This window comes from Mustela putorius, unplaced genomic scaffold (assembly GCF_011764305.1).
Source record: "Mustela putorius furo isolate JIRA1106 unplaced genomic scaffold, ASM1176430v1.1 tig00000095_pilon_pilon_pilon, whole genome shotgun sequence".
In the NCBI taxonomy this organism is placed as follows: Eukaryota; Metazoa; Chordata; class Mammalia; order Carnivora; family Mustelidae; genus Mustela; species Mustela putorius.
This window is the reverse complement of record NW_025421280.1, coordinates 1445698-1472516: the sequence shown is the minus strand read 5'-3', so window position 1 is coordinate 1472516 and position 26819 is coordinate 1445698. Positions and strand designations below refer to the sequence as shown.

General features: G+C 47.8%; 1 long non-coding RNA gene across 1 annotated transcript in view; it reads right to left on the bottom strand.

Annotated features, from left to right (window-relative positions):
- The window catches only part of LOC106005348, a 142929-nt gene extending 121058 nt beyond the window's left edge, over positions 1-21871 (bottom strand). The window contains exons 1-2 of the long non-coding RNA XR_006606032.1: positions 21738-21871; positions 16393-16598 (exon numbers count right to left, since the gene is read on the bottom strand). This is a non-coding gene — a long non-coding RNA (uncharacterized LOC106005348). The remainder of the gene's footprint in view (positions 1-16392; positions 16599-21737) is intronic.
- Between the last annotated feature and the right edge of the window lie 4948 nt (positions 21872-26819).

Here is a 26819-nt window from a genome sequence, read left to right as displayed (position 1 = left end):
GATAGAATTGGAGTAAGATGGCATAGCGGAAACCACCAGAAAAGAAGGGGGTCAGGAACATGCTGCTCTAAGTCCCTAGTTCTTGAGAAGTACAGAGGTTGGATATCATACACCCCCCAGAGGCCCTGAAGTTTGCCAAGGAAGACAGAGGAGAAAGGATTCTTTACCATGGAGAACAAGAGGTCCCCATGCAGAGTATGATGGTGGGGTCAGCTAGAAGCTGTGGCCAGATCCAGGAAGGGACCAACAGCATGTAGGGGAGACTGGGAAATAGGTTCCTTGCCAGGCCCACTGGACAAAGCCCACAGAGCTGGGGGAATGGCAGCACTGGGCAACTGGGGAGAAGTCTGTAAGTTCACCAGGTCCAGGGAAGAGGCATAGACGGTGCTTCCTCTCCTTCCTGCTGCCCCTCCCCCTATACAAGCCAATCAGGGTGGGGGTGGTGAGGGCAAAGGTAAACATCCTCCCTTTCCCTCCAGACCCTCAGAATCACAGTTCAAGCCTGACCCAGGGCCAGATCAGGAAAAAGGCATTCAATCCAAAAGGAGATTGATGTTTTAAAATGTACAGGACAGTGCCCAAAAAAACTAAAGTGATGGTTTTAGTAAAGGAACCAGTAAATTATAGAATTCAGCTGAACTTCTAAGGATGTGTTTCCTGTCAGAAAATGTCAGGTAGCCGGGTTAGGGGCAATGATTAGAAACAATAAAGTCATTTCTCATCTCTCCCGCCATTGAATGGAGACACTTGAAAACATAGGTTACACAGTAGTGAGGAGTGGCCCTATGTCAGGTACTGACCTGAGCCTCGTCCTCACACCACCCTGTCGGGTGGGCATGGTCAGAGCCATTATTGCTCTCATCTCTGTTCTGTTGTTGAGAAATTGAGGCTCACACCACGGCCACATAGCAACCAAATGACAAAGTTAAGGCTCAAACCTAGGGTAGTGTGACTTGGAAATCTCCTATTTTAACCCTGCTTCCTTCAGGATGCCTTACTTAATCACAATAGCGGAAACCAGAGCACAGTGATGCATGTGAAATTGTAGGCTGCCATCGAAAGACTATTTTTCCTTTTTTTTTTTTTTTTTTTTTTTTGACCACTAAAATTAATTTCTTTGTCAGGCCCCCCATCCTGGAGGTGGCAGAAACAAGAGCCCTCTTTTTAGGAATTTCTCTACTCTGCCCCAGCTGACCACCAGGGCTGGAGGCCCTCAGGAGAACCAAGGCATGAGAGGCAGGTGTGGTTACAACCTCCTCGAGGCTTAAATACCTCTTTCCCTGCTCTCCCTGGTACCCTGAGTCTCTCTCAGCTTCTTTCTACCTAAACTCCCCCATGGGCCGTCTCTACCTAACTGATGTCCACACTAAGTTGGGCATGGAACCCTGGGGTCTTCCTTCATCTGTCCAGGGAATGGCTAGCAACCAACCTCTGGAGTCAGATTAGTTATGTGACTCTGCTTTGTGCCTCAGTTTCCCTAACTGTCAAGTTAATGGTCTCACAGGAATGTTAGAGGATTAGAAAAGAAGACATTTGTAGGATGCTTAGAATAGTGGCTGACACATCGTAAACGCGCGACTGAAGTTAACTGTCATTGAGGTAGGAGGGAAGAAAACACTGACTCTCACTGAGCGATCTTTGTCTTATCCCTGCACAGTGACTTTAAGATAACTTTATCCCTGGACAGTAAAATTCAACATGCTGAAACTTTAACCCTTTCATTCCCTGGATTCTGTAGGTCCTTTCTTTCCCGAGACAATAAAACTGAATGGTCTGGCTTCACAGATTGGAGAGTTTGGGGGGTGGGGTGTAGTTTAACATCTCAAAAGTCCATGCTGCCCGGTCATAGGTGGACAGTTCTGTTTAAGATCCTCTGAGCTGTCCTGTCCTCACCCCACAATTTCCACCGCCTCCCCCCGCCACGTCTCACCACCCCTCACGCCCCTCACTACCACCACCTTCACTGTCTATAGGGTAGAATTCTCTGGCCTATCACTCCCATACAACAACTGACACAGTTTATCTTGCAGTCACACCCATGCGTAGGATCTTTGTCATTATCTTTGGAAAAAATAAAAACGAAGCAGAACCAGCTCTCAGCTACCACCCTCTGCCTTCTAACAAAATTGTGTATACTCACAAATTCGTTCATAATTGTGACACTTGGGTTTTCCATTCCACAGAGGCGTGGAAATAGATTAGAATGGAGTTCTGCCATGTATATCTCTTAGCCATATGTCTAACATGTAAACATATTGCCCCTGTAATAAAATCTGCTAAAAAAATCTTTTTTGCATTATGGAAAACTTCAAACATATATGAAAGTGGACCCAACAGGACCACCAATGCCCAGGCACTCGTGTTTCTCAACTCACGGCCGAGCAAGCCTCAGTGATCCTATCATTTCATCTGTACATATCACTGCATTTCTCAAAATGGGTAACATAGGACTGTTATTGCAACTTTGGGAAAAAGTAATGATTCCTTAATATCATCAAAAAGCCAATCAGTGTTCAATTTTTTTTTTTTTTTTTCCTAGCAGCATCCAGTTTGATACATCAGGGATGGTATGGTATTTGCACCTTGCAAATTGTTTTAGGAAACAGCCTGAGCCTGTCCGGATAAATAATTCCCTCCCTCCCTCTTCTTCACAGACAGGAACGTCATAGCCAAACCCACAGCCGGTTTTGCCAAGAACTCCAAAAAGGCGATCACGTGTCGAATAACCATGGAGACACGGTTACAAAAGGAACACTTATTCCTTGCTCCCTTGTTCAGACAGAGCAATCTAGAAGCTGCTGAGCATGGAGGGAGGGGGCAAACGCTGCCTGTGGCAGCATGCACCTAACAGTGTGCTGCTAGGCCGCCCCCCGGGGCGGGGGCAGGTCAGGAGCACCTGCAAGGCCTCATCTAGCCCCTGTCAGTACTGGGGACTAACGCACTCCTGGGGGAGTTGGGCACACCACAGCTCTGGAAGAATTAGATTCTCCAGATTTTCCTTGTTAGTTTCTTCCAGTGGTTCAGCAGAATCCAGCAGAGAACTCATCTGAGGTATTATTATTATTATTATTATTATTATATTTCATCTGGTTCCAATGCTGGTTAGTTCCATGTTAAGCCTTGTAATACTCACCTAAGGGTAGTTCCAAGCCTGGTCCCTCGAAGTGACTGCATTGTTAGGTGTGTGGCCTATAATGGTTTTTCTTTAGACCCCTTATATAAATCAAGGGGCCAGTAAATCAAGAATGAAGTGATCCTATTATTATTATTTTTTTAAAATATATGCATGGATGGGGCACCTGGGTGGCTCAGTGGGTTAAGCCGCTGCCTTCTGCTCAGGTCATGATCCCAGGGTTCTGGGATCAAGCCCCACATCAGGCTCTCTGCTCAGCAGGGAGCCTGCTTCCCCCACCCTCCCACCCCCTGCCTGCCTCTCTGCCTACTTATGATCTTTCCCTCTCTGTCAAATGAATAAATGAAATCTTAAAAAAAAAAAATATATATATATATATATATATATGGAAATCGCCTCATAACAGAAGCTCTGCCCATTTCCAGGCATTCCTGCTTCTGTGTCTTCAGCCCTTTGCAGGGCTATGGGAGGTGGGCAGGCCTGGAGTCAGAGTGCACCCCCAGGATCAACCAGTGAGGGACACATATCAGTGGAGAAAAGCCCCCCAGGTGCGATAACTCTGAGGGCTGTACTCCCCAGAGGTCCCAAACAGGCCGGAGCCCCAGCTGTCCACAGAGCTAACCTATTCATTACCAGCTGCTCTTCCTGGCCCATCCCGTTTCCTCCATCGTCCATCCATGCTTGCTGGCATTACCTCCCACTATAGGGTGACCAGTTCTTTCATCCTGGGAACCCCCCCTAGTCCCAGATAAACCAGGACAGTTGGATATGTTAACCACCCCCCCCACCCCCACCCCCGCCCCACCAAAAACCATTTGCACTCAAATCCTAGTCCCAGGGCTGGCTTTGGGAGTACCTGAACCCAAAGCAATCCATACAGACAGAAGAGTCTGGAATGGTGTGCCTCTTATCTGGGTGTTCTTTGTGAATAGAGCCCTCCAGGGCTGGGCAGTGCTGAGTTCCTTAGATATGGGGGTGGGGGGGATTTTTGACATTGGGTTTTTCACCAAACCTGTATTTGGTGTTTTTACAAAGAACACATATCATTTGTCTACATTTTTAAAAATACATAATAAAAACTTGCTTTTTTAAAAATAATTAGCAAATGTTTGCCTTAGAATTTTTTTTAATTTAATTTATTTATTTGACAGAGAGAGAGAGAGAGATCACAAGTAGGCAGAGAGGCAGGGGGAAGCAGGCGCCTCGCTGAGCAGAGAGCCCGATGTGAGGTTCGATCCCAGGACCCTGAGATCATGACCCGAGCTGAAGGCAGTGGCTTAACCCACTGAGCCACCCAGGTGCCCCTGTCTTAGAATTTTTAAGGAGTCATTTTCATTTAAGTTTTTTCAAAGAAGGAAAAAAACCCAGATTTTTAAAGAGTGTTTTATGATGACTTAGGGCAGTGGTTTTCACATTTTTTAAGCCCCCAGATCTTTTTGTGATGCAATCCTATAAGGCTCCTCCAGTTACAACCAGACACAAGTGGAGCTGTGGGGACTAACACAGGGCTCTGGTGCTAGAGCCCTGCTCAGTTGCTCCCTCTGGTCCCCCAACCCCTCCCCCACCTCATGTAACCACTAAGCACTTCCTAAGAACCCTGAGGTTTTTGTTGGACCCCAGACAGTGAAAACCACTATCGTAGGGGATTATTTAATGGCATGACAAAATATCACTAGCTTTTTACTTTAAAACATGTTATAACATAAGGGGCGCCCGGGTGGCTCAGTCATTCAAGCATCCGACTTTTGGTTTCAGCTCAGGTGGATCTCGAGGGTCATGAGATCGGAGCCCTGCATTGGGCTCTGTGCTCAGTGGGATTCTGTCAGCGAGAATCTGCTTGAAGATTCTCTCCCTCTGTCCCTTTCCCCACTAGCTCTCTTTCTCTCTCTAAAATTTAAACAATAATAATAATTTTTTTTAAAAAAAACATGTTATAATATGAGAAAGGCAGATCAAAAAACAGCACACACAGGCGACCTTGAGTTTGTGGGGGGGAAAATAACACCTGTATTCATATACATTTAGAAAAGACTGGAAGGATGTACACCAAAGATATCCATGGGGATTCATCTTCCAGGGACTGGATCCCCAGGATCTTTTCACGTTTTATCCTGTGCCAATGCTATATTACCTCCATTTTCCACAGTGCGTAGGAATTATTTTTTAGGCAAATGGAGGCACAACACATGGTTTTAAGGAGGGGAGGAAAGTAGAAAATATGATTCCAAAGTCACAGGCAGACAAGGGGAGCATTGGACTAGATTTTCATTATTCTTAGACACTGATCTGAAGAGCAGGGCCTTATTCCGGGTTAGAGGGTTTAGCCAGTGAAGACTAAATAATGCAAGTTATGGCCTGTCAATTCCATGCTCAGCAAAGTCTTTGAAGTTTCTGATAATGATACATGAGCACTACCTATAAAATAAGCAAAACAAGGGGTAACTTCTCCTGTCCCATTGCAATAGAATGGTTCAAGCTGTGAAGTAGGCAAGGCCTCCCACAAATGCAGGTGCAGTCAAGTCAGACACATGGCCAAGGAGCCTTTGAAAGGAGACTGAAACTTTGCCAAACCTGAGGTTATAGTAGAGAATTAATGGTTAAGTGTGTATTTCCCCACCTGGCTGCCCATCAGAGTCACCCAGGAAGCTTCATAAAATTGGGTTCCTGGGGGTGGGGGGCACCTGGGTGGCTCAGTCAAGTTAAGCATCTGCTTTGGCTCAGGTCATGGTCTCAGGGTCGTGGGATGGAGCCCCCTATCAGGCTCTCTGCTCAGTGGGGCGTCTGCTTCTCTCTTCCTCTCCTTCTGTCCCTCCCCACTGCACATGCTCTCTATCTCAAATAAAGAAATAAAATCTTTTTTAAAAAATTGGGTTCCTGGGGCACCTGGGTGGTTCAGTGGGTTAAACACCAACTCTCAATTTCCACTCATGGTCTCTGGGTTGGTAGATCAAGCCCGGGGCTGGGCTCTGTGCTGAGTGTGGAGCGTGCTAGGGATTCTCTCCCTCTCCCTCTGCCTCTCCCCGCTCAAAAGAATAGGGCTCCTGGCCCCACCCACAGATCTCCTCGTATCTCCTGAACCATACTTAGGACCTGCATTTTTAAGACACACCAGGGGATTCTCATGGGATGCCTCCATGAAGTTCATCATCACAGCTAGGTTGTGTGTTCTAGGAAACTTGTATGCCTGTTGGCTGCTATAACCTCTTCTCTGTATGCACGACCCCTGATTCTCTAACCATCCAGGGAGGCAACATTTATCAAAAGCTCACTCTGTGCCTAACATTTTGCTAAGAGGTTTCAAGTCCATTTACCTTAAGTACAACCAACCCAAAGTATACTTCTATCCGTTTTGTCAATGAGGAAGCAGATTCAGTGGGGTTAAGAAGCTTCTTGCCCAAGATCATTTAGAAAGGAAGAGAGGCAGCATTGCAATCCTGGTCTGAGGCCCAAATGCTAGCTCATCTCAATCAGCTAAGCCACTTCTAGAAAGTTCCACAGCTTTTTCTTCCTTGTCCTGGGAGGAAAATGGCACCAGAATTCCCCACTCAACTTCCTCATCTCCTATCCTCTACCTGCTCCTCCATTGGTCTACACATGCATGCATGTGCGCAGGCACACACACACACACATACACACACACATACCCTCTCTTAAGTTTTACCTGCGTCTAAAACAGTACCAGAATTCTACCCCCAGGACAATCTATACAGAGGTTTATTCTCACAATTCTCCAACTTCTTGTTATAACATGTCTTTCCTAAGCTACAGGAAACCAGTGTTCCTTGATTCCATTATAATTCTCTTACTTATTTTGAGAGCAATCTTTGCAAACCATCCTAAGCAATTTGGCTGTTCAAGTTAGAGGTGTTTGATGGTGATGTCCCCATCCTCCACTAGTCAGAAGTCCACAGAGGCTACAGATTTCCTCCCGACTTCCTAATTAAATGGGGTGAAGCAAGCAGAGCCCATCTCAGCCCAAATTCCACCAAAAAGGGAACAGTGATTAACAAGCAGACACATACACAGCCCTTTGAGCCATTCTGTGAGCCTGGGGACATCTCAGGGAGCTGTCCTTTGAGACACTTCAACAGCCTCCTACATGAAAAGTTCATTTGAGGCAGATGTGACAATACTGTCAGTGCAGCATTTAGCTAACCTACTCAGGCATGTGATAAAATCAACCTTTTAACATCCAGACACTGGACTGGTTGGACATCCGAACTCGGTGCTTTTCCAAGAGAACAAGCAACTGGTCTTGCTAGATTCATTTGCAAAGCTCAGGCAGAGCAGACGCACCGTGGAACATTTCCAGCCATCTACCTTTCCAGCATACCATTATTTTCATCAATGAAAGACCATTTTAGAAATCCATTATGCTAATTAACACACCCGTGGGTGCAGAGCTAAGACAGATAATTGGAGCACTTAAGGTAACTTCCTCTGGAGTGTGGGACTGTGATCTTTCAAATGTTAGCTAACTGCCCCTACAGTGTGAATGGAAGCTAACACGCACATGGACACACATATATATACATGCATGTGCGTGCACACTCGAGCACAGGTAACATATTATCTATGCTTCGGCTTTAGAAATAAATCATGGACAACAGATCAGCCTAATAACCACCACTGAATAAGAACTCACTGTATGCCAGGGACTGTGCTAAATGTTTGACCAGAGAGAAAACTGATCTCATGTAATCATCACTGAGGAAATTGAGGCCCCAGGAAACCCAACTAGAAAGGATGAGCCGGACTTACACTCTGGCTCACTTGACAGCTATAAATCTTAACCACTCCAGGAGACTGGTTGCCTGTAAGTTCTTCCAGGCCTCCTGGGAATTCTTCAGTCATCATCAACAATAATTTTTCATTCTTGGCTCAAAATATTGAACAATAAATAAAATCCCAATCCCTGGGAAATACTCCACAGCATGACTTCCGAGCATAATTGGTTCTGAAGCAGGCTTGGGAACTCCTCTGGGGTGATAACTGTGTTCTACCCAGAAATGTGCAGGGCAGCCGGCCCTGACAGCTCCCAAGGCCAAGGGTGGCCAGAGTTTGAATCCCACCCCTGGCCTTTTCCTGGTAGGCCTCAGCATGGAAGCCTCCTCTTCTGCTGCCCTCCTCTTACTGTCTGTTTGAATACAGGTGCCGCAGGGGTGGGGCCCTGACGCTGAGTGGGAGGGGAGCCAGGCACAGCCCAGGGGCACCCTCCCTGCCAGCAGCTATAATAAATCTGGGAGCCGCCAGGGCTGAGTTAAGACAGCACACTGGGAGTGGTGAGGCACGGTCCAAGGCTGGAGCCTTCATACAAAGAGAGTTGAAAGAATTTGCTGATGGATCCACACAGGGTCTCCGAGAAGAGAGGAGTCGAAACAGACTTTAAGATTTGGAGCCTGAGCCAAGAAGAAGCCAGTTGTTGTCAACCAGATGAGGAAGATGGAGAAGAGCAGGTGGGAATGGGTAGACCTGTGGGGTTTGAGAAGCCTGTTAAGGATCCCAGGTGTACTGGTTTTCTATTCCTGTATAACAAATTACCACAAACTGAGCAGCTTGGAACAACCCCATCAGCGGACAGTTCTGTAGGTCACGGTCCAGGGGCACTCGCTGGGTTTGCTGCTCAGCCTGTCGGAAAGCTGAAGTCAGGGTGCCCACAGGACTGAGCCTTTGTCTGAGGCTCTGAGGAAGAATCCACCTGCAAGCTCATGTTCGTCGTTGGGAGAATTCAACTCCTTGCCATCATGGGCCTGAAGTCCCTGGCTCTTTGCTGAATGTGGGCTGATGGCCACTCTTAACTTCTAGAAGCTGCCGTCATTCCTTGCCACCGGATTCCCTCCATCTTCAAGCCAGACAGGGAGGGTCAAACCCTCCAGCCTGGAACCTCTCACGTGCTCTTCTGAGCCAGAGAAAACTTTGCCTTTAAAGGGCTCTCACCAGAGAGCCAGGATCAGACCGCCAGGATCATCTCCTTTTCTCTAGGCCAACTGTATTGTGCGCCACCGTCTAATCATGGCGGTGCGGTCCGTTACAGTCCCAGGGATCCTGTGAGGAGTGCACACCAGTGGGGGTGGGGGAAGAAGATCATGGGGGCTTTTCTAGAATCTTGCCTGCCATCCAAATGGAAATGAGGAGACAGTCTCCTCCAGAAACTTCCAAGGCCGCAGGATAGAGCAGGATGGGGAGGGGATGAGCCCATCTGGATCTCTTTAGCCTCTGGAACTTGAAGCCCTCGGGAAAGAAGGCCTGGCTCTTTGGAGGGCCCCACAGAGCCGTGTCCCAGAGCCCCACCACGGGCTTGCCCTGCCAATCCTCCTGCACAGGGCCTGAGGCATCTTGGCTGCAATGTCCCCGTGTCTGGCAGGTGAGTCAACATTTGGCTTCTCTCCTGGGCTTTCTTGGAAAGGGCTAAGTTCCAGGTTGGCAGCTGTGCTGGCTGGGAAGGAGGAAAGAGAAAAGCCAAGTTCTGGGGGCCTTGCTGCCAGGCAGGACACCTGGGCCTTCTCCCCCTCAGCCACCGCAAATGATGGGAGGAAATTTCACTGTCACTGCAGGGAAGCCGGAGTGACAACCAGGCAGGGTGTAAAACTCTCCGGCCTTGTCAGCACAACAGTGACCTAGCCTCTCAATTTCACCATCCATAAAATGGGGATGGTCGTTACTAGCTACCCCATAGGGGTTTGTGACAGTTAAACAGCAGGGTATCTCTAAATCATCTACCACAGTGGCGGGCATGTGGGAAGTATGGACAAAAACACACAAGGAATACTATTAACTGAAGGGTAAAGGATTGGTAGAGAGAAGCTGTTCAACCAAGAGATTAAAAGGAGGAAGGGAGCAGATAAAGCGGTCAGGGGGACAGCCAACCCCCTTGATAAGAAACTTTCACAATATTGAAGTGCAAGTTAGTTGTGTCTATAAAGACCTATGAATATACAAAGGACAACTGCTAACGCCCAAGGCAGGATGGATTTTGACTGAGCCGGGTGGTAAATCTGGATAGGATGTTCCCAAGGTTCCTGGGTAGCCAGATAGGGCTTCTGCTTCCCGTAGAAATTCAGGAGGGAAGAGAGGGACAAGCAAAGCACAGACTACTATGCTGGTATGCTGCATGCCACCTTTGGTCGCCAGTAACAGAAATCCACCCACGCTTAGGGGGTGGGATAACATTCGAGGCATTAACTGTGGGTTCACCCAACTCTTCTCTGTACGCAACAGATTTCCCTGCTGCATCCTGAGGACTTCATTCCCTCCCTCCACCCCTCAAATCCAAACTGAGTTGCTTACTCCAGGAGGAAACAAAGCAAAGTGAAACCCCTTATTCTCACGGCAGCACCATGGGAAGATGAAGATCACAGCCTCCATCAGCTTTGCTCCAAAGAGCTGGGAGTTCCTTGAGTTGACATCAAGGCATTTCTCTTACCTGACAAAGACCACCAAACCCTATGAATCATCCAGTTTGCAAGGATCTGTCCCAGGGACAACACCCTTTCCCCAACCAATGGCCAGGACAAAAGCCTCCCAGGACAGAGAGGGCCCCAGAGCCCTCCACATCCATTGAAAGCAGACAGGGGCATAAAAATCGGTCTCACCCCGACCAAGGTGGATAAGCTGGGAATCCCTGCTGAGTGGGAACTTTGAATGCTCATGCTAAAACTGCAATAGGCAGTCCTGTGGACAGAAACCCAACAACAAGAAACGAAGGAAGCCAGGCCCTGCCACTGCTTGGGTGTCAGCTTCTTCCCCCTTTGCCTTTACAGGCTGGTGTGCTCTCGTCCTGCCTTCTTAAGAAACTGCTCATGGCTTTAGAGTCCCTCAACCCAGCTCTGCACAATCTCTTACTAGCTAACTGGAGTTGTGTGTCTCTAGTTCACATGTTTAAAGGGCAGAAGCTGGCTTGAGTCTATGGATTAATACTGGTTCACTTTACCCAGGATCCAACTAGAGGTAAGGGGTGGGTGTGGCAGTCACATGGTATAGACATGGCTGCTTAGACACCCCCCCCTTTCTTCCAGTGGGGTTGAGCAACTACATACTCAGAGGAGAGACAGGGCATGTCAGGTTCCCAGAATGTACCCACCACAAATCACCCTCAGCCTAATCCAGATTTCACAAGTTCCCTCTGATAGATCATTACAAAGTTCTCAAAATCTAATCTGTTCCAGAACATTCTCAGACCAGGAGGGAACGAATGCATTTTTGTATGTTCCCTTTCTTCCGGAATCAAATTTTCGGTATTTATTTGGAAAATAGCTATACAGAAATCCCATTCTGCAAAACCAAGTCTCTTGTAGTTAATTAAATGATGATCTCCCACTTTTCTTTTCACCAGGTCTGTTGTCGTAGGTGGGCTTGTTTAATGTGGGGTACACCCATACATGCCAGGGTATTTTCCTGGCAACAAGATGTCATGGAAGAAGCCAGTTAATGACAGGAGAGTTCATGGCCTTGTCCAGGTTAATAGTGGAGCCAAGTGCCACTTGCTGAGCCTTCAACTTTTCATTAACTCAAATCCTGGTTGTAACTTTCTGCTAGGGCCCGGAGTTCTGAGTTTCCTTAATCCACCAGATAGAAGCCACACAACAGCAGAGACTGTAAATACTCTGTCGGGGCATGAAGAATAACAACAATAAGACATTCATATTAGGAGAGGAGATTCATTCATCACGGTTTGTTTACCCTCTCAACAACCCAGTAGATTTGCTGTTGCTGTCTCTGGGGAAGCAGCTGGTGCAAGGAAATCAGATTGCAGAGAAAAGAATGTGAGCTTTGCAGTCATACGGGCTTCATTTCAAATCCTGGCCAAGGCCCTTCACTTCTTGGCGGGGACAAACCTGTACGGCGGCTCTGATTGGCCAGCGCCCCTGCTCTGACCCTCATTAGAGAGCCTGAATGTCAACCTGCTTCTCTGGTCCTCAGTTTGTCATCCGCAAAATGGGGGAATAATAATACTGATTTCATAGGATAGTTGTGAAGGTTACTTGAGATCACATATGTGAAAGCCCCTTGTATCTGGTAGGGGCTGATTATGTTTGCTTCTTTTATATTATAATAGACTTTTTCCTTGTAGGGCTAATTTTCTATTAAGGTTTCAGAGAGGTTTCTTCTACTAAGGTTTCATGACTGACCAAGGCAAAACAAAGAGAGCTCATGAGGAAAGCCAGACTTTTCTCATTCTTGTAGAGAAAAAATTTCTCTCAGGGAGCTCCTACCTCAGGCTTGAAACCCATCCTCTTTTCCAGACCCTTCCCTCATTGTGGCAGAGGCTTCTCCCTGTTCCCTAATATCAGCCCTTCCCTAATTCTATGATAACACAAATTCTCACAAACACGCCAAGTTGAAACTGAACATATGGCCAATGAGAGAGAAAGACAGAGAGAGACAACATTTCTTAAATTTTAGATCTGTTGTCCACATTTCTAAAATCTCACCAATGGGATAAGAGAGGAAGTGAACTGTGCACTTACCAAGACTGACTGAGCTTCTCTTTTCCCTTCTGTTCTAGCTGGAATGTGAATAAGGAGCTGGGTCACTGGCTTTTGACCACAAAGATGAAGATAACATGCTGAGCAACAAGATAGAAGGAACCTGGGTCCCTGACATGCAACACAGCTGACCTGGACCACCCACCTACCTCCAGACTGTTGCATGAGAAAGAAACACACTTCTGTCTGGTTCCAAACCCCCTACGGGAGGAAGCGGGGGTGGGGAGGAGTCTCTTACTATATCAATCTACCCCCTAATATATCTACCTTACCTTCTCAGAATTCATCTTCACAGCTTGCCTTGAGCAAGAACCGACAGGAGCCAAGATCTGATGTACCTCTAGGACAGACCAGACTTCATAATCTGGCCACTGGTAAACCAGATTCAGCCACAAGTATGCTTTGGTTGATCCCATAGTGTATTTTTTTAAATTTTAGATCTGTTGTCCACATTTCTAAAATTGAGAAGTTTCGCCTAAACATCTAAACATTCAGCTTTTCCTGAGAAATCGGAAGGTCTGGCAACCCTGGGCCACATTCTTGCTTGGAAAAATCCAGCTGCCAGCCTGCTTCGGTTCATCATGGTCCATGCCTGTCACAGACATTGTTGTGCCCTTGGGTCTTGCCAGGTTGGGGGCCAATGACCTGACTTCCAAGACCTAGAACCTTTGTCCCTTTGCCTGTCCCTTTCTCTGATCTCCTGGAGCCTGCCTAGCCCAAGAGGCTAGAAAGTGAAAGCACTACCACCCCCAGAAGGCCCCAAGCAACAATGGATGGGAATTGATATGTAAATATCACAGCTCCCTATTCCTCAGGTCGGATACCTGGATGACACCTGTTACACTGGCCTCCAGAGTTTGCATCCCAGCTGTCCAGAGTGGAACTCACTCCATTATGCAGCTTTTATCAGCAGGCTGCTTTCCCTTCCCTGTCCTGGTTCCCAGGTCCCGCCCAACATTTCCCAGGATCACTTTCACAATAAACTACCTGCACTCAGCTCCTCCTCTCAGAATCTGCATCTGGGGCAGCCGAAGTCACCAGCTCCTTTAGTCTTCCACGCAATAGTAAGCCTTTATCAACATGCACTATCATTTTTCTTCTGGCAAAGAAATGTCTAACTGTATTTGAGCTTTATTAAAAGTGAAAAGAAAAGGAAAGATAGTTCTGGAAGACAGTGTGTTTCAGAAAAACATAGGTGAGTGTCTATTTTTGTGAGAGTAAAGAATATTCCTTCATGTTTAACATGCAAATACTGGCCTGCTTAGTTCACTGACGTTATCTGCCCGACCCTCAGCCGTTCATGTTTGTGATCCCTGGTTTACAGCACTGAGAACTCTTGTTAAAATTCAGGAGTCATTAGCCACTGACTTTGAATGAGGCCCTGAGATGAACTAAGCAGCCACGTGGGAGCATACTGAGGGAAGAGGCAGGGAGACCCAGAATTGTAAGGACCACGGTTTGGAGGAAGGGCCAAAGGAAACTGTGGCACTTGGGCCAGGCAAAGAGGGCCCAACATGGCATCAGGGTAGGGGGCCAGAAGACAGCTGAAACCTCTTCCCCAATCCTGTGAAAATCCCTTCCCCCATAACATCCAAGGGGCTCTGTGTCCACACACCGTCCACCAGAGCTCAGCTCTCTTTATTCCAACACAACTTCTGGGTATGTCTCTCCTGACTTTGCAGGAATTCCTGGGAGGTGGAAGCTATAGGTATTCTCTCTTTATCCCCCAGTGCCCAACAGAGGGCTTGCCTTCCTGTGGGTGCCTAATCAATGTTTTGTTTTAAATTTCTGTGGACAAGCTTGACCCTAGAGAGAGCAATCAGAATTGCTATGTAAGCCAGGGGGCGCTGTGATTCAATGCTCATTTCTCAGCTGGGGAGCTGAAAAGGTTTTTTGGCTACCCTGCAGTGATAAAGAATGAACTAGAGGGCCCATACTTTTTAAAGCCAGGAACATGGGCTTTTTGGAAAACTAGCTGTCTCTTACCTAGTTTACAATCTAGAGGTTTAAGAATGTGGGTTCTAGAGTCAGACTGTCCAGGTTCATATCCCAGTTCTATTACTTACTAGCTGTGTGACCTTGGGCAAGTCACTGAACCTCTCTGTTTCTCCTTAAACGATGGGAATTAAAGGAACTAATGCACGTAGAGGGTTTTGGAATATCCCTGCACAGAGAAGCACTTAAAATCTGTTAGCTCTTATTGGCTCGGACTAGGGACAACAGGATCCTGGTTGAAAAGAAAGCCGGGGCAGGAGGCGTGCCTGGGTGGCCCAGTGGGTTAAAGCATCTGCTTTCAGCTCAGGTCATGGTCCCAGGGTCCTGGGATCGAGCCCCACATCAGGCTCTCTGCTCAGCATGGAGCCTGCTTCTCCCCCCACTCCTCTCTGCCTGCCTCTCTGTCTACTTGTGAGCTCTCTCTGTCAAATAAACAAATAAAATCTTTTAAAAAAAAAAGAAAAAGAAAAAGAAAAAAAGAAAGAAAAGAAAGCCAGGGTAGAAAATTATCTAGAAGGATATGTGAGTTCTAACATTCAAAGCCCCAGAGCTAGACATTAGGCACAAAGAACACATATTCCAGAGCAGGGCCTCTGGCCTTTCCTGTGTTGGCATCCATGGAAATGATGGTCCCTTTGCAGAATACTGGTTTTTAAATGCACAAAATAAAATACATAGGATTATGGAGAAAACCAGTTATATGGCTATCAAAATATTGAACAAATCTGTGATATAGTGATACTGGTGCTACTTTATTAACACATTAAAAAACAAGATCCAGCAGCAGATCTAATTACTACTGTAATTTTTAAATAGAAATGAACACAAAATGTCATTTTCAGATCTCTATGACACCTGTAATGTGATATGGAAAGATCACTGATTTCAATGTATCACCAAGTCAGAGGCATGACCAATATAATTTTGAACAGAAAGAAATGCTGACTTCCATTTCTAGATTAGTAAATATAAAAAATAAGGCTTTTTCTCGCCTAAGGTAAGAACCTCTTTCCCAGGCAGAGCCAGAAAGAGCAAGCCCAGGAGTGCATCCAGGCTTCTCTCTACCTTGTACAAACAGACATAGGAGATCCAAGCTGGACTGTGACTTCTGGAGGTGGGGTGGAGGGAGTGTGTCTCCATCACGTCAAGGGAGGAACGTTCCAGGCGAGTAGCTTATAGAGACTAAGAGGGTACTTGCAAGGGGAGCTGGGGGCCTCACTTCCTGGTTGGACTGCCATGAACAGAAGGAATTTCAGACCTATTCAAGTAGGGCCAGGAGAGAACTAGAGACAATGAGACAGAAAAAGGGTGCAGCCAACCCTCCCACCACTAAGGGGGATGAGCCAGGGAATCTCCTGTGAAGAGGACCCCACAGGCTTGAGTCTCAACCAGGAAGGAGGCCCAAAGCAAGACCCCAGAAGCCAGTGGCTAGGGATGGAAGAGGGGTTCCTACTGAAGGGAAAGTAGGAGAAGGTCAAGCGAGAGTGGTTTTCTTTTTTTTTTTCTTTTTAAAGATTTTATTTATTTATTTGACAGAGAGAGATCACAAGTAGGCAGAGAGGCAGGCAGAGAGAGAGAGAGGGAAGCAGGCCCCCTGCTGAGCAGAGAGCCCAATGTGGGGCTCGATCCCAGGACTCTGAGATCATGACCTGAGCTGAAGGCAATGGCTTAACCCACTGAGCCACCCAGGCGCCCAAGAGTGGTTTTCTGATGCTGGTGAACGGCGCATTGATGAGAGGCTCCCCATATCCCACTCTGCCCACAAACACACAAACGCACCTCAAAAAAGTCTCAAATGGAGTCATTTGGAGCTCACCGTGCAGGCAGGCAAACCAGTGTTGGCTGAGAGAAGACAAATGTGTTTCTTTTCTCCAGTCCCTTTTCCCTGTCCCAGCACACAGACCCCAGGGAGTATCTTTCACAGAGTCTTCTGGGTGAAGGCTGTCGCAGGGCCGGCCACCGTGTCAGCGATGCTCCCGAGTTGCCTGATGAGAGAGGAGGGGGAGGAGGTGAAGGGATCCTTTGGGCAGACCAAGCTCTCTCTCCCCTTCAGACCCCCTCAGGCTGAGCCAAACCAGGGCAGGGCAGCAGGGAGGAAAGGAGACTAGAAATTTAAGCTGGACCTTTCCAAAGAGAGCAGAGGCTTATGGGATCCATCCAGGGTGTCATTAAGGGACATGGGAAGAAGTCAGATCAGTTGAAGAAAAATTGTCAAATTCATGTTTATGCTTCATCATCTTCAGACTCGGCAGGACATGGAGTACTGGACCTTTCATCAATTTTGCAATTTGGCCCCCACCCAAATGCTGTCAGGTGCCCTGGGACTCATGGGGAGAGAGGTTCCTTCATCTCCTCTGAAAACATCAACACTTTCCTCTCCAGAGCCAGATCCCCAAATTCAATGGAGATCCCCAGAGATGGAAACACTGTTAGAACTGCCTGGCTGAACGGCCTTCCCTACCCGGGTCCCAGCCATCCCCCTGCGAGGGCAGCAGCTGGCTGGAGTCTGCCCTGATCACGGCGATCAGGGCCTTCCAAGGAAGATGGAGGAATGAAGGAGTCCACACTTCAAGAGACACTCCCAACCCCAGGAGTTGAGGTCACAGGCACAGAAAGAAGTTCAGGGAAGTACATTTTTCCAGAGATAACCCTCCAATGGGGGCTGGGAGGGGTGCAGCCAGTCTCCCCTCCCTCTTGTGGGACGATGCAAAGGAACATTCCTCGTCTACAGTTCCCCTGTGCGGTACCCAGTAGGTCACGAGAAAATAAAGCATATTCTCTTCTCCCTTCCCTATCGCATTCCCCCTCCTTCCTGCTTCCTGGATCACTTCCCAAATAAACTATTGCAACCATGCCTTCATCTCAGGACCAGTTTTTGGAGGGACCCCAACTAAGACAGTCATCCTCCCTCTAGCTGGACAAAAAAAAAAAAAAAAAAATCAGGCTTCCTTCAAGGGTTTCCCCCCCCACACACACACACACCTGCAAGGTTTTAGGGCTGAGAAAATGCAAGTCATGGGAAATAAGCCAAGGAGTGGGGGTGGAGAAGAATCGTGGCAGGTGAGGAACATCATTTGGAAATTATAAAATTAAGTAGCTTTAAAAAGAGCAGAAACCTGCTTGGGAAATCACCGAAAGAGCACACATTGAAATATGTGCTCAAGACAGTGGAGAATCTGTCAACTGACAAGAGACAGCTTTGGGAAGAAAGCGAACCAGAGCGGGGTGTCAGGCAGACAGATTGGTCCAATTAAGGACGGAGAGGCTAGGGAGGCGGAGTGAGTTATCGCGTGCCCTGTGGGGGGTCTAGGAAAGCTATTCCCAGCAGGATAGATGGGCCCTGAGAGGAGGCCGGCGAGAGTCTCTGGAGTGTCCCTGTGCTCTGTCCCCAGCGCCGGGAGACCCAGGGATGAGGAGGGACGAGAGGCTGTGTCTCTATGGCCTTGGAGGCTGGACTGCTGGTCGCTCCTGATTCTCTGGAATAAAAGGGGGACAGGGCGGGTGTCTCTGCAGGAAGCCTCCCCTTGGAGATGCGTTCATTCAGCAAGTGTTCACGGGGTTGGCTGTCTACAGTCAGGACTGCAGCATGTTAGGGACGGCACTCCTGCCCCAGGAGCACTGTGGTCCTTCCTGAGAAGCTAGCATCAAATACATCCGCTAACACCCACTACATGGTGGGGGCTAGTCATCCTTATTTAATTCTTACAGCCACCTGTGAGGTAGGAACAACATGATCGTTGTGTCAGAGACGAGGAAACAGAGACACAGAAAGGGTAGGAAAATGAGGTGACAATACTGGTAAGGAGTGGGACCAGAACTCAAACCCAGACAGTCTAGCTCAAAAGTCAGCACTCTGACCCACCACAATTTATTCTCCCTTCTACTTAAAGATCTGACAAGTTCTGCAGGCAGGACCAGCTACAGAATGTGCAGGACCCAGAGCAAAGTGAGAATGCACAGCCCTGGCTGGTGGGGGGGGGGGAGTGGATCTCCTCTTCCCATGGTGCTCCAACACAGAGCAGATGGGTGAGCCCTGAGGAATTACAACCTCCTTGGTACCTAGGTCAGAAATCGGTGACAGGCCCCCACTGAGAGGCCTGCTAACTGTGCCGGGGTTCTGCCAGCCCAGCCCTGAGAGAGCCGCCTCCTTGCCCAGCCCTGTGATGCCGTGGGGCAGGCACTGACTCTAACCCTCCCTTCCCATGGGCCCAGTCCCCCTGGGACAGGGAGGGTAGCAGCAGAATAGGGCTTCCCTCCCAGGACTCTGCCAATGCAAGCCAGTTGCTCTCCTGAGCCCCATGACCTGGGTACCCTGGGGACACAGTTTCTGGGCAGGGCAGAGAAGCCGGCAACCAAAAGCTCACCGTAAGAAGGCAGGAGAGAGACACTCTTGTGAGCTGAGACACCAAGCCGCGGGCACATGCTCTCTTGTCCCATCAAATTTCACTTACAAAACACATCTTCAAACACAAAATTATTAAGAATTTCAAGACATGAAACCCTAAGCGTAAGGTCCTTCTTAACAAGCGGCCCAGTGTGGCTGCTTGGGCAACAGCCATGGGGCTGTCCCTACCTGCAGTTGTGAAAAATGGAAAACAGTTGGACTTTACACAGTTTTCCATACTCACTTCAGCACGAACCCCTTTGCCCCATGGTGCTAGTGTCCCAGGGACCTCCCTCTTAGAAATGCTATATCAGCTCATTCAAACCTTGTAATAGTCACGTGACTCACAGAGAAACATCACCACGTTTCCCAGAAGGAGAAACTGAGGCATAGAAAGGAAAGTGTTTTGCTTGAAGTATGATAGGCATTGGTAGAGCTGGCAGGTATTATGGTGAGTAAGGGGCAGCGCTGACTCTCAGACCCCAATATCCGGCCTCTGGATCCTGTGCTCTATCCCTGCAATGCACCAAACTTCCCAACCCTCCAAGATGCTTTACACATCCTTGTTTGTCACTCAGGGGAAGGCCATAACACTGGCAGATAGCCAACCTGAAGCCAGTATTTATTAGGAAATCTCCAGACGTGCCAGGAAATTACAGACCAGCAAATTAGTTTAGTCATTTCACTAGTTTAAGGAGCTCTTTGCAAGCTCTGAAAAAAAAAAAAAAAGTTCTTTCAAACACAGGTTATTGGAAGGAGTGTTTTTGGTGCCTTGAAGATACCATGTTATCTTGTGCATCCAAAGGCCTCCTTGAGGAAGACAATTCCCATGAGGCTAAGAAGAAACATTAGTGACACTTAAAAATACCACCAGAGCCTTCAAGATGGCCCCCAATGACCCCAGCCTTCCAGTATTCACAACTTCGTGTGCCCTCTCCCACACTGCATACAGCTGAACTGTATAATCAACAGAATGTTGCAGAAATGATGTTCATGGTTTCAAAGATGAGGTCAAATGAATGTTGCTTCCATCTTCCTCCTTCTTGGGCCACCCACTCTAGGGGAAGCTGGGGACTGTATCATAAGGACACTCAAGCAACTCTGTGCAGAGGTTCATGTAGCCAGGAGCTAAAGTCTTCCTCCAACAGCCATGTGAGTATGCCATCTTGTAAGAGGCTCCTCTAGCCCCACTCAAGCCTTCAGATGACGGCAGCCTGGGGCCAGTGTTCTCACTTCTGCTTCATGAGCAGAAGCACCCAGCAAAGCTGTTCCTGCATCCCTCATCCCCAGAAGCCAGTAGATAATAAATCTCTGCTTGCTTTTAGCCAGGAAGTTTGGGTTGATCACACAGCGATAGGTAACTAATACACTTCATTATAAAGATGACGGGAAACCAGCTGGTCTGAAGTAGAAGGGGAATGGTCTAAACACAGTCACATCTTCCAGGTCATTGTGTTCTCTTGTTGCTGCCACTGTCACTTTAAGAAAGCCCAAGGCACAAAGGAGTCAGCAATTTTGGGGGAGAAGGGGAGGTCGGGAAGAGGAACTCAGGTCATTATCTGAGGCTTTCACATAGGGTTGCTAAAGCGGCACATAGCATTTTGTGGGGCAGTATGAAACCACACACCAGAGGGAGAAGCAGGATACACTCTAGTTATGTATCTTACAGCTATGAATTATTATCCAAACAAAACCCCTGGCTAGTGATGACTGAGCACTCTGCATGCTAGGCCCTTTAGTTTTGCTTTACGTTCTTTAGCTAAAACACTCACGAAAACGCAGTGACACGGCGCCTTGGTCATAACACATCCACTGTGAGTGACAAAACCCAACTCAAACTGGCTTAAGCCAGAATGGGCACTGATGGGCTCATTAACTGGGAAGTGCAAAGGGTGTCCAGGCTTCATGAGCTGTGGCATCCAGAGTGTGAAAGTCCTTCCTTTCTCTCTCTCTCATTCTCTTCCCTCACTTATTCTCTCTCTCTCTCTTCCTCTCCCTCCCCTACTCATTTCCCTGATTTTCTTCCCAGGAAAAGTGGACAAGCCTATGCTCTTATAGCTCATTATTTTATTTTATTTTATTTTATTTTATTTTATTTTATTTGGAGGGGTTTTTATAAATAGAGAGAGGCAGGGCTGGAGAGAGAGGGGGAGAGAGAGAGGGAATCTTAAGCAGGCTCCACACCCAGTGCAGAACTCGGATGTGGGGCTTGATCTCACAACCCTGAAATCATACCTGAGCCCAAACCTAGAGTTGGATGCTTACCCAAATGAGCCACCCAGGCACCTCATCTTATAGCTTATAATCTAAAACCAAGAGAGACCCTCTGTTCCCAACAGCCCCAGATCAGATCCCCTGGTAGGTCTCTGATAGGCCCTACTTGGGCTACACCCTTAGACCAATGCCTGGGGACAGGGAGATAGGGCACCCTGATTGGTTGGGTATGGATCATGTATCCAAAGGGTAAATGGGGCACAGTGATTACCAGTGCCACCAGAACCACATGCAATGTTAATTTCCTAATTAACATGAAAAAGGGATGATAGGCAGACAAAACCAACACATTTATTACTATTATTACCCTTGTTTTACAGAAGAGGAAACAGTCTCCATAAAGATGTAAACCTGTCCAGGGTCTCATAGCTGATAAACAGCAAAGCCAGATCTGGCTGACTCCAGGTCCAAAGTTCTTAGCTGTGTTCCTTCCACCTTCCTCATCGGATAGGGTCCTGTGACTCACCAGGAGGTCTGCAGGCAGAATAATCTCCCTTTGGGGAAGGCAGACCAGTTATTCGACTCCAGTCCAAGCCCCGGGACACTAATGTTGTGTCTGGCCTAACCTGCTTCTTCCCCGCTTACTGAGATCACCTAAGACTAGAGAAGGCTCACCCAAAGAATCTGTCCCGAGCTTGACTACACCAGCAGCCAAAGCCATTATGACATCTCTGCCTCCAGATGGAACTCTTCAATAACAGCACCTTGCTTTTGGAGCTAAGACCCAAACTCTCACCTCAGATAAGAGCTGTGAACATCTGACCACTGCTGACCCCTGGCTCATTTATTCCACTCTCTGTCCCAGCCACACTAACTCTTGTCAAATTTTGTGAAAGTGACATAGAATGTTTTCTCTCACTTGCTTCCTCTCACCCCAGGACATTTGTATATTCCGTTCTCTTTACCGGCATTTGTATTCCTTTATCTCTGCCCAGAGAATTCATCCTTCCAATCAGCTCCTCAAGGAAGCTTCCACACCTCCATGATCAGGGTCACTCCATCCACTTGGATCCCCATGGAAATTCAGAACTTTCACTGAAACTATGAGAATACATTCATTTGTGATCTATGGTGAAAATCTGCCTCTCACACTAGACTGTAAACACATCAGAGCAGGGATAATGTCCTTTTTTTCTATTTACTATAAACAGCTCTTAGCCCAGGGCTTGATGTGGATAGACCCTCAAAATATAATCATTAAATAAGTGGTAGAAAGGAAGGAAGGGAGGGAGGGAGGGAGAGAGGAAGGAAGAAAGAGGAGGAGGAGGGAGGGCGGAAGACAGGGAGGGACTCGCCATGCCTCAAATTAGAGCTCATGGAGTAAATCACGAGTATTTCCAAGATGTTGATTAAACTCTTAAACTAGGATGAACGCGAAGAACATGAAACTATTACAAGCATTAGAGGATTTATTGGCTGAGCCTGGCTGCTTCTCAGTGTTATTCCCTTCGTTCACATTTCACTGAAGCCCCAGGGTGAACGCTGTTGGGGGAGGGGGCAAGGGGATGAAAAGGAACAAGAAGGATGGAAAGAAGGAAAGAGAGAAGGAGGATGGAGGGAGGAAGAGAGAAAGCCGTAAGAGGAGGTGGGCGGGAGAAGGAGAAAGGGAGAGGAAGCAGGAGGGCAAAGAGACGGAGCCGGAGGAGGAAAGTAGAGTGAGTCAGAGGGAGGCAAGAAAGGAGGGAGGAGCGGGAAACCCACCTAAGCCTGAGAATTCCAAATGAGCAGGGCTGGGAAATGATGCCCGGTGGTTCTGGCAAGCGCTGAGCTGTGACACGCAAGCCCCGCCCTCCAGGAGATGCCATGCTACGGGCCCATGCCAACAGCGAGCCCTCTAACTGGAGGCTGGACAGAAAACGTGATCCACGCAACTGAAGCCTTTAGGTAGGAAGCTTACTCAGAAGCAAAAAAAAAAAGAAAGAAAAGAAAAGAAAAAAAAAATAAGGAAACCGAGATCACAGCTGATATGGGGAGGGAGGAGGAAAAACAAAGAATGTGTCACTTCCTCTCGCCGTGGGTGACCCATGGAGTCCCCTCGTTGCCTCTGAGACTTCTGGACCTCTGTTTTCCCTTCAGGTGGTGGTGACTGGATGAAGGGATGTTTATTGCTAACACAGCAAAACCTGGTCCAGCGGCCAGGAATCGCGCTAGCATGACTAATTCATGTTCTGAACAAATGAACACGAGTTTGTACCGGTGGAGTGGTTGTTGCGCACAGCGGGGTGGTGGGGCCAGAGGGAGGAGGATCTGGAATCGGGCACTGGCTGTCAGCAAGTCACTGGAGGCACAGACACTGGACACCGGGGATCCCTGCAAACGCCCCGTCTCCCAGCGTGGGCTCTGGGAGCTTCTCCTATGAACGATAATAAGCACGTGTGTTGCCTCTGGGCGGTGAGAGAGGGCCTGCCTTTGGCACAGCATCTGTGCACCCCAGGTACTGTTTTTGAGCAAGGATGGGTGTGCAAAAAGGTAAGAATACAAGTTGAAACAATGAGCGGGCTGACAGTGAAAAGGAGGGGAGGATTCCTAAGGTGGGGGCATCTTGGTGAGTGAAATGTCCAGTGAAATGCCTGAGAAAATCAAGTAAACTTCCTCCACCAATCCCACCCTGAGGCCCCATGTCTTGGCAGTTGCTCCTCTTGGGATGGCTCATTCAGTACTGGAATTCATACAGCCTTTCTGACAAGAGAGAAAGAAAGAGAGAAAGAGAGAAAGAGAAAGAAAGAAAGAAAGAAAGAAAGAAAGAAAGAAAGAAAGAAAAAGAAAGAGAGAAAGGGGGAGCTAGAGAAAGGAAGAGAGGGAGGGAGAGAGGGAGGAAGAAAGGAGGGAGAGAATTTGCTGGCTCAGGTAACTGAAAAATCCAAGGATTAAGTGTCTTCAGGCAAGGCTGGATCCAGGAGTTCAAGAATTGTCATTAGAACTGTTTTTCTCCCTGTCCCTGATTTGGTTTCCTAGGTGCAGGCAGGCTATCTCTATGTGAAAGCCACCCCTGCCTAAAGAGTGCCTCTCCTTCCCAATAGTTTCCAAAAATCCTCAGTCCTGAGTCTTATTGATTGGGCTTGGGACAGGTGCCACCGGTGGAACCAACAAAAAGGGTTCAGCCCGCCCCAGACTGGGATGCTATTAGCCAAATGCTGATAAATGGCTCTTGTGCAGACAAAAACAACAGATGTGACCACAGAACTGTGTTGATGGCTGAAAAATGAGAACGCCCCTCCCCCAAGAATTTAAATACAAATGCTGGTTGCTAGGGAGGGATGCAGAAGATAGCCCACACATAGGTTATTTTCTGGGACAGAGAGAGCGGAGTGGGAAAGGTCCCTCCTGGCTGCTCTTGGGGAGTTTATTGGACAAATCTATTCCAGTGTTTCCAGAATTACCAGACCTGGAAGGAGGCAAGTCAAGACTTCACTAGAACGCTATTCATTCATGCTTTGAATTCATCACGTTCACCTCTTTATCCCTCGACTCTGTCATCTGGCTTCTTCCTGTCTCTCTCAGGGGAGCTGTCCTTGTGAGGGCTGCCAATGACTTTTCTTTTGTTCAGTCCTGTGGACAATGTTGCTCCTTTCCTTCTGTCATTTCTCAGATCACTGGGTACCACTGACTGCCTCCCTCTTTGAAAACTGCTTTCTCCATGGCTCTCTGCCCCTCTGTTGTGCTCATTCTCCCACTGAGAGCCCATGCAATTCCGCTGGCTTCGGTTTACATCTCTCCCTCAGTCCCCAGGCCAGATACAGAGCTCAGACCACTCTGCTGAGTTTTGGTTTTGTGAATTCAAGTGCCTCCTGGAACCTTCACTCAGGCAATCACCCTGGAGTCTTGGACTCATCATGCCCCAAATACTGAACTCCTCACAGTGCCCTCCCCACCCCAAGGCTACTTCTTCCCTAGGGTTTCTTGGCTTGGGGCCCAGTACTGCCAGCCAACACACTTGACTAACCCAGAGACCAAGAATTGGCCCAGCCTCTCTCTCACATCCATTTCATCATTTGGGCCTCCTTAGAAACACCCCTATTTCTCACCATCCCCACTATAGCTCTGACCCCCATCATCTCATGTCTGGATTTCTGCCAACCATGCCCCAGCGAGCCTCCCACCTCGTTCCACTCCAATCCATCACCCATTGTGCAGACATGCCCTTCTAAGCACAAATTTTGTTGGGCTGCTTCCTACTGATTTTAATGGATTAGTCAGACTCCTTGGGGTGGCCCTGAAGGCTTGGTTACAACCCAGGCCCTGCTTGCCCCTCTAGCTTCACTCACCTCTAGCCATTATTTCCTCAAACTCTACACACCTGCCACACCGAATGATTGTCTCCAATTCGCATAGACTGTTCCCTCTGCCTGGAGTGCCCTTCCTCCTGCCTCTTCACTCAGCTTCCTTTTGTTCATCCTCTAGTTCTCCTCTTACAACCATCACTCCCCCCAGCACAATTTCTCTGCCCTCTCCAAGACTTGGTTAAATGCCTCTTCCATGTGTCAACCATGAATGAATGAATCAATCAATCAATCAATCAACTCTCTAGAGAAGATGATGGAGGTATTCAAGGTCTTTTTTTTTTTTTTTTTTTAAGATTTTCTTTATCCATTTGACAGAGAGAGAGAGAGAGCGAGCGAGCACAACCATGGGGAGAAGCGGGCAGAGGGATAGGGAGAAGCAGGCTCCCCACGCAGCAGGCAGCCCGATGCAGGGCTCGATCCCAGGATGACCCAAGCTGAAGCCAGACACCAATCTGACTAAGCCACCCAGGTGTCCCTAGTATTCAAGTTCTCAATGACAAGGAAAGGTCACAAAAGTATAAAGGAAATCTATGAGTCTATTTTTAGCCAAAAAATACTTTCTTTTTGACACGTATTTTCCAAACAAAAATGTGCTAAGTTCTTACCCTGAGTCAGCTGCAGCTGTGCTGGACACTAAGGCCTATTAGCAAACAAGACAGACACATATCTTGCCCTTTAGGAAATTATAATCTGGCAGAAAAGATAGAAACTAAATAAACAATTCAGCAAAACTTAATGGGAACTAGGTCTAAGCCCCTTGTAGCAGAGTGAATTCTCCAAAGGTGGACGCACGAATATATATACACAATTCAGTATGTTCTCTCACGATGTAACTGACACTCCTCCATTGAAATATGGGGTCTACCATCCTTCCTCTTCAAACCAGCTGGACTTCGTAAAAGCTTTGGCCAACAGAACTTTGGGCGAGTAATACAGTGTGACTTTCAGTCTATAACAAGTGATACAATTTCCACTAATTCATCAATCTATGGATCTCTCTCCCCATTCCCTCATCTTCCTCTCTCAACTCTTCCTTTGGAACCCAGCCCGCCATGCTTGTTAAGAAGCCCAGACCACATGGAGAGACCCCACATGGACATTCCAGCCAGCAGCAGGTCTCAGCCAACAGACAGCAAGAACCTCTGCTCATGTGAATGAACTCAAGACTTTAGATGAACACAGTCTCAAGCCTTTGGCGCTTCCAGCTGAGTGCCTAGACACCACGGAGCAGAAAGAAGCCATCCTCATTGTGTTCTATCAAATTC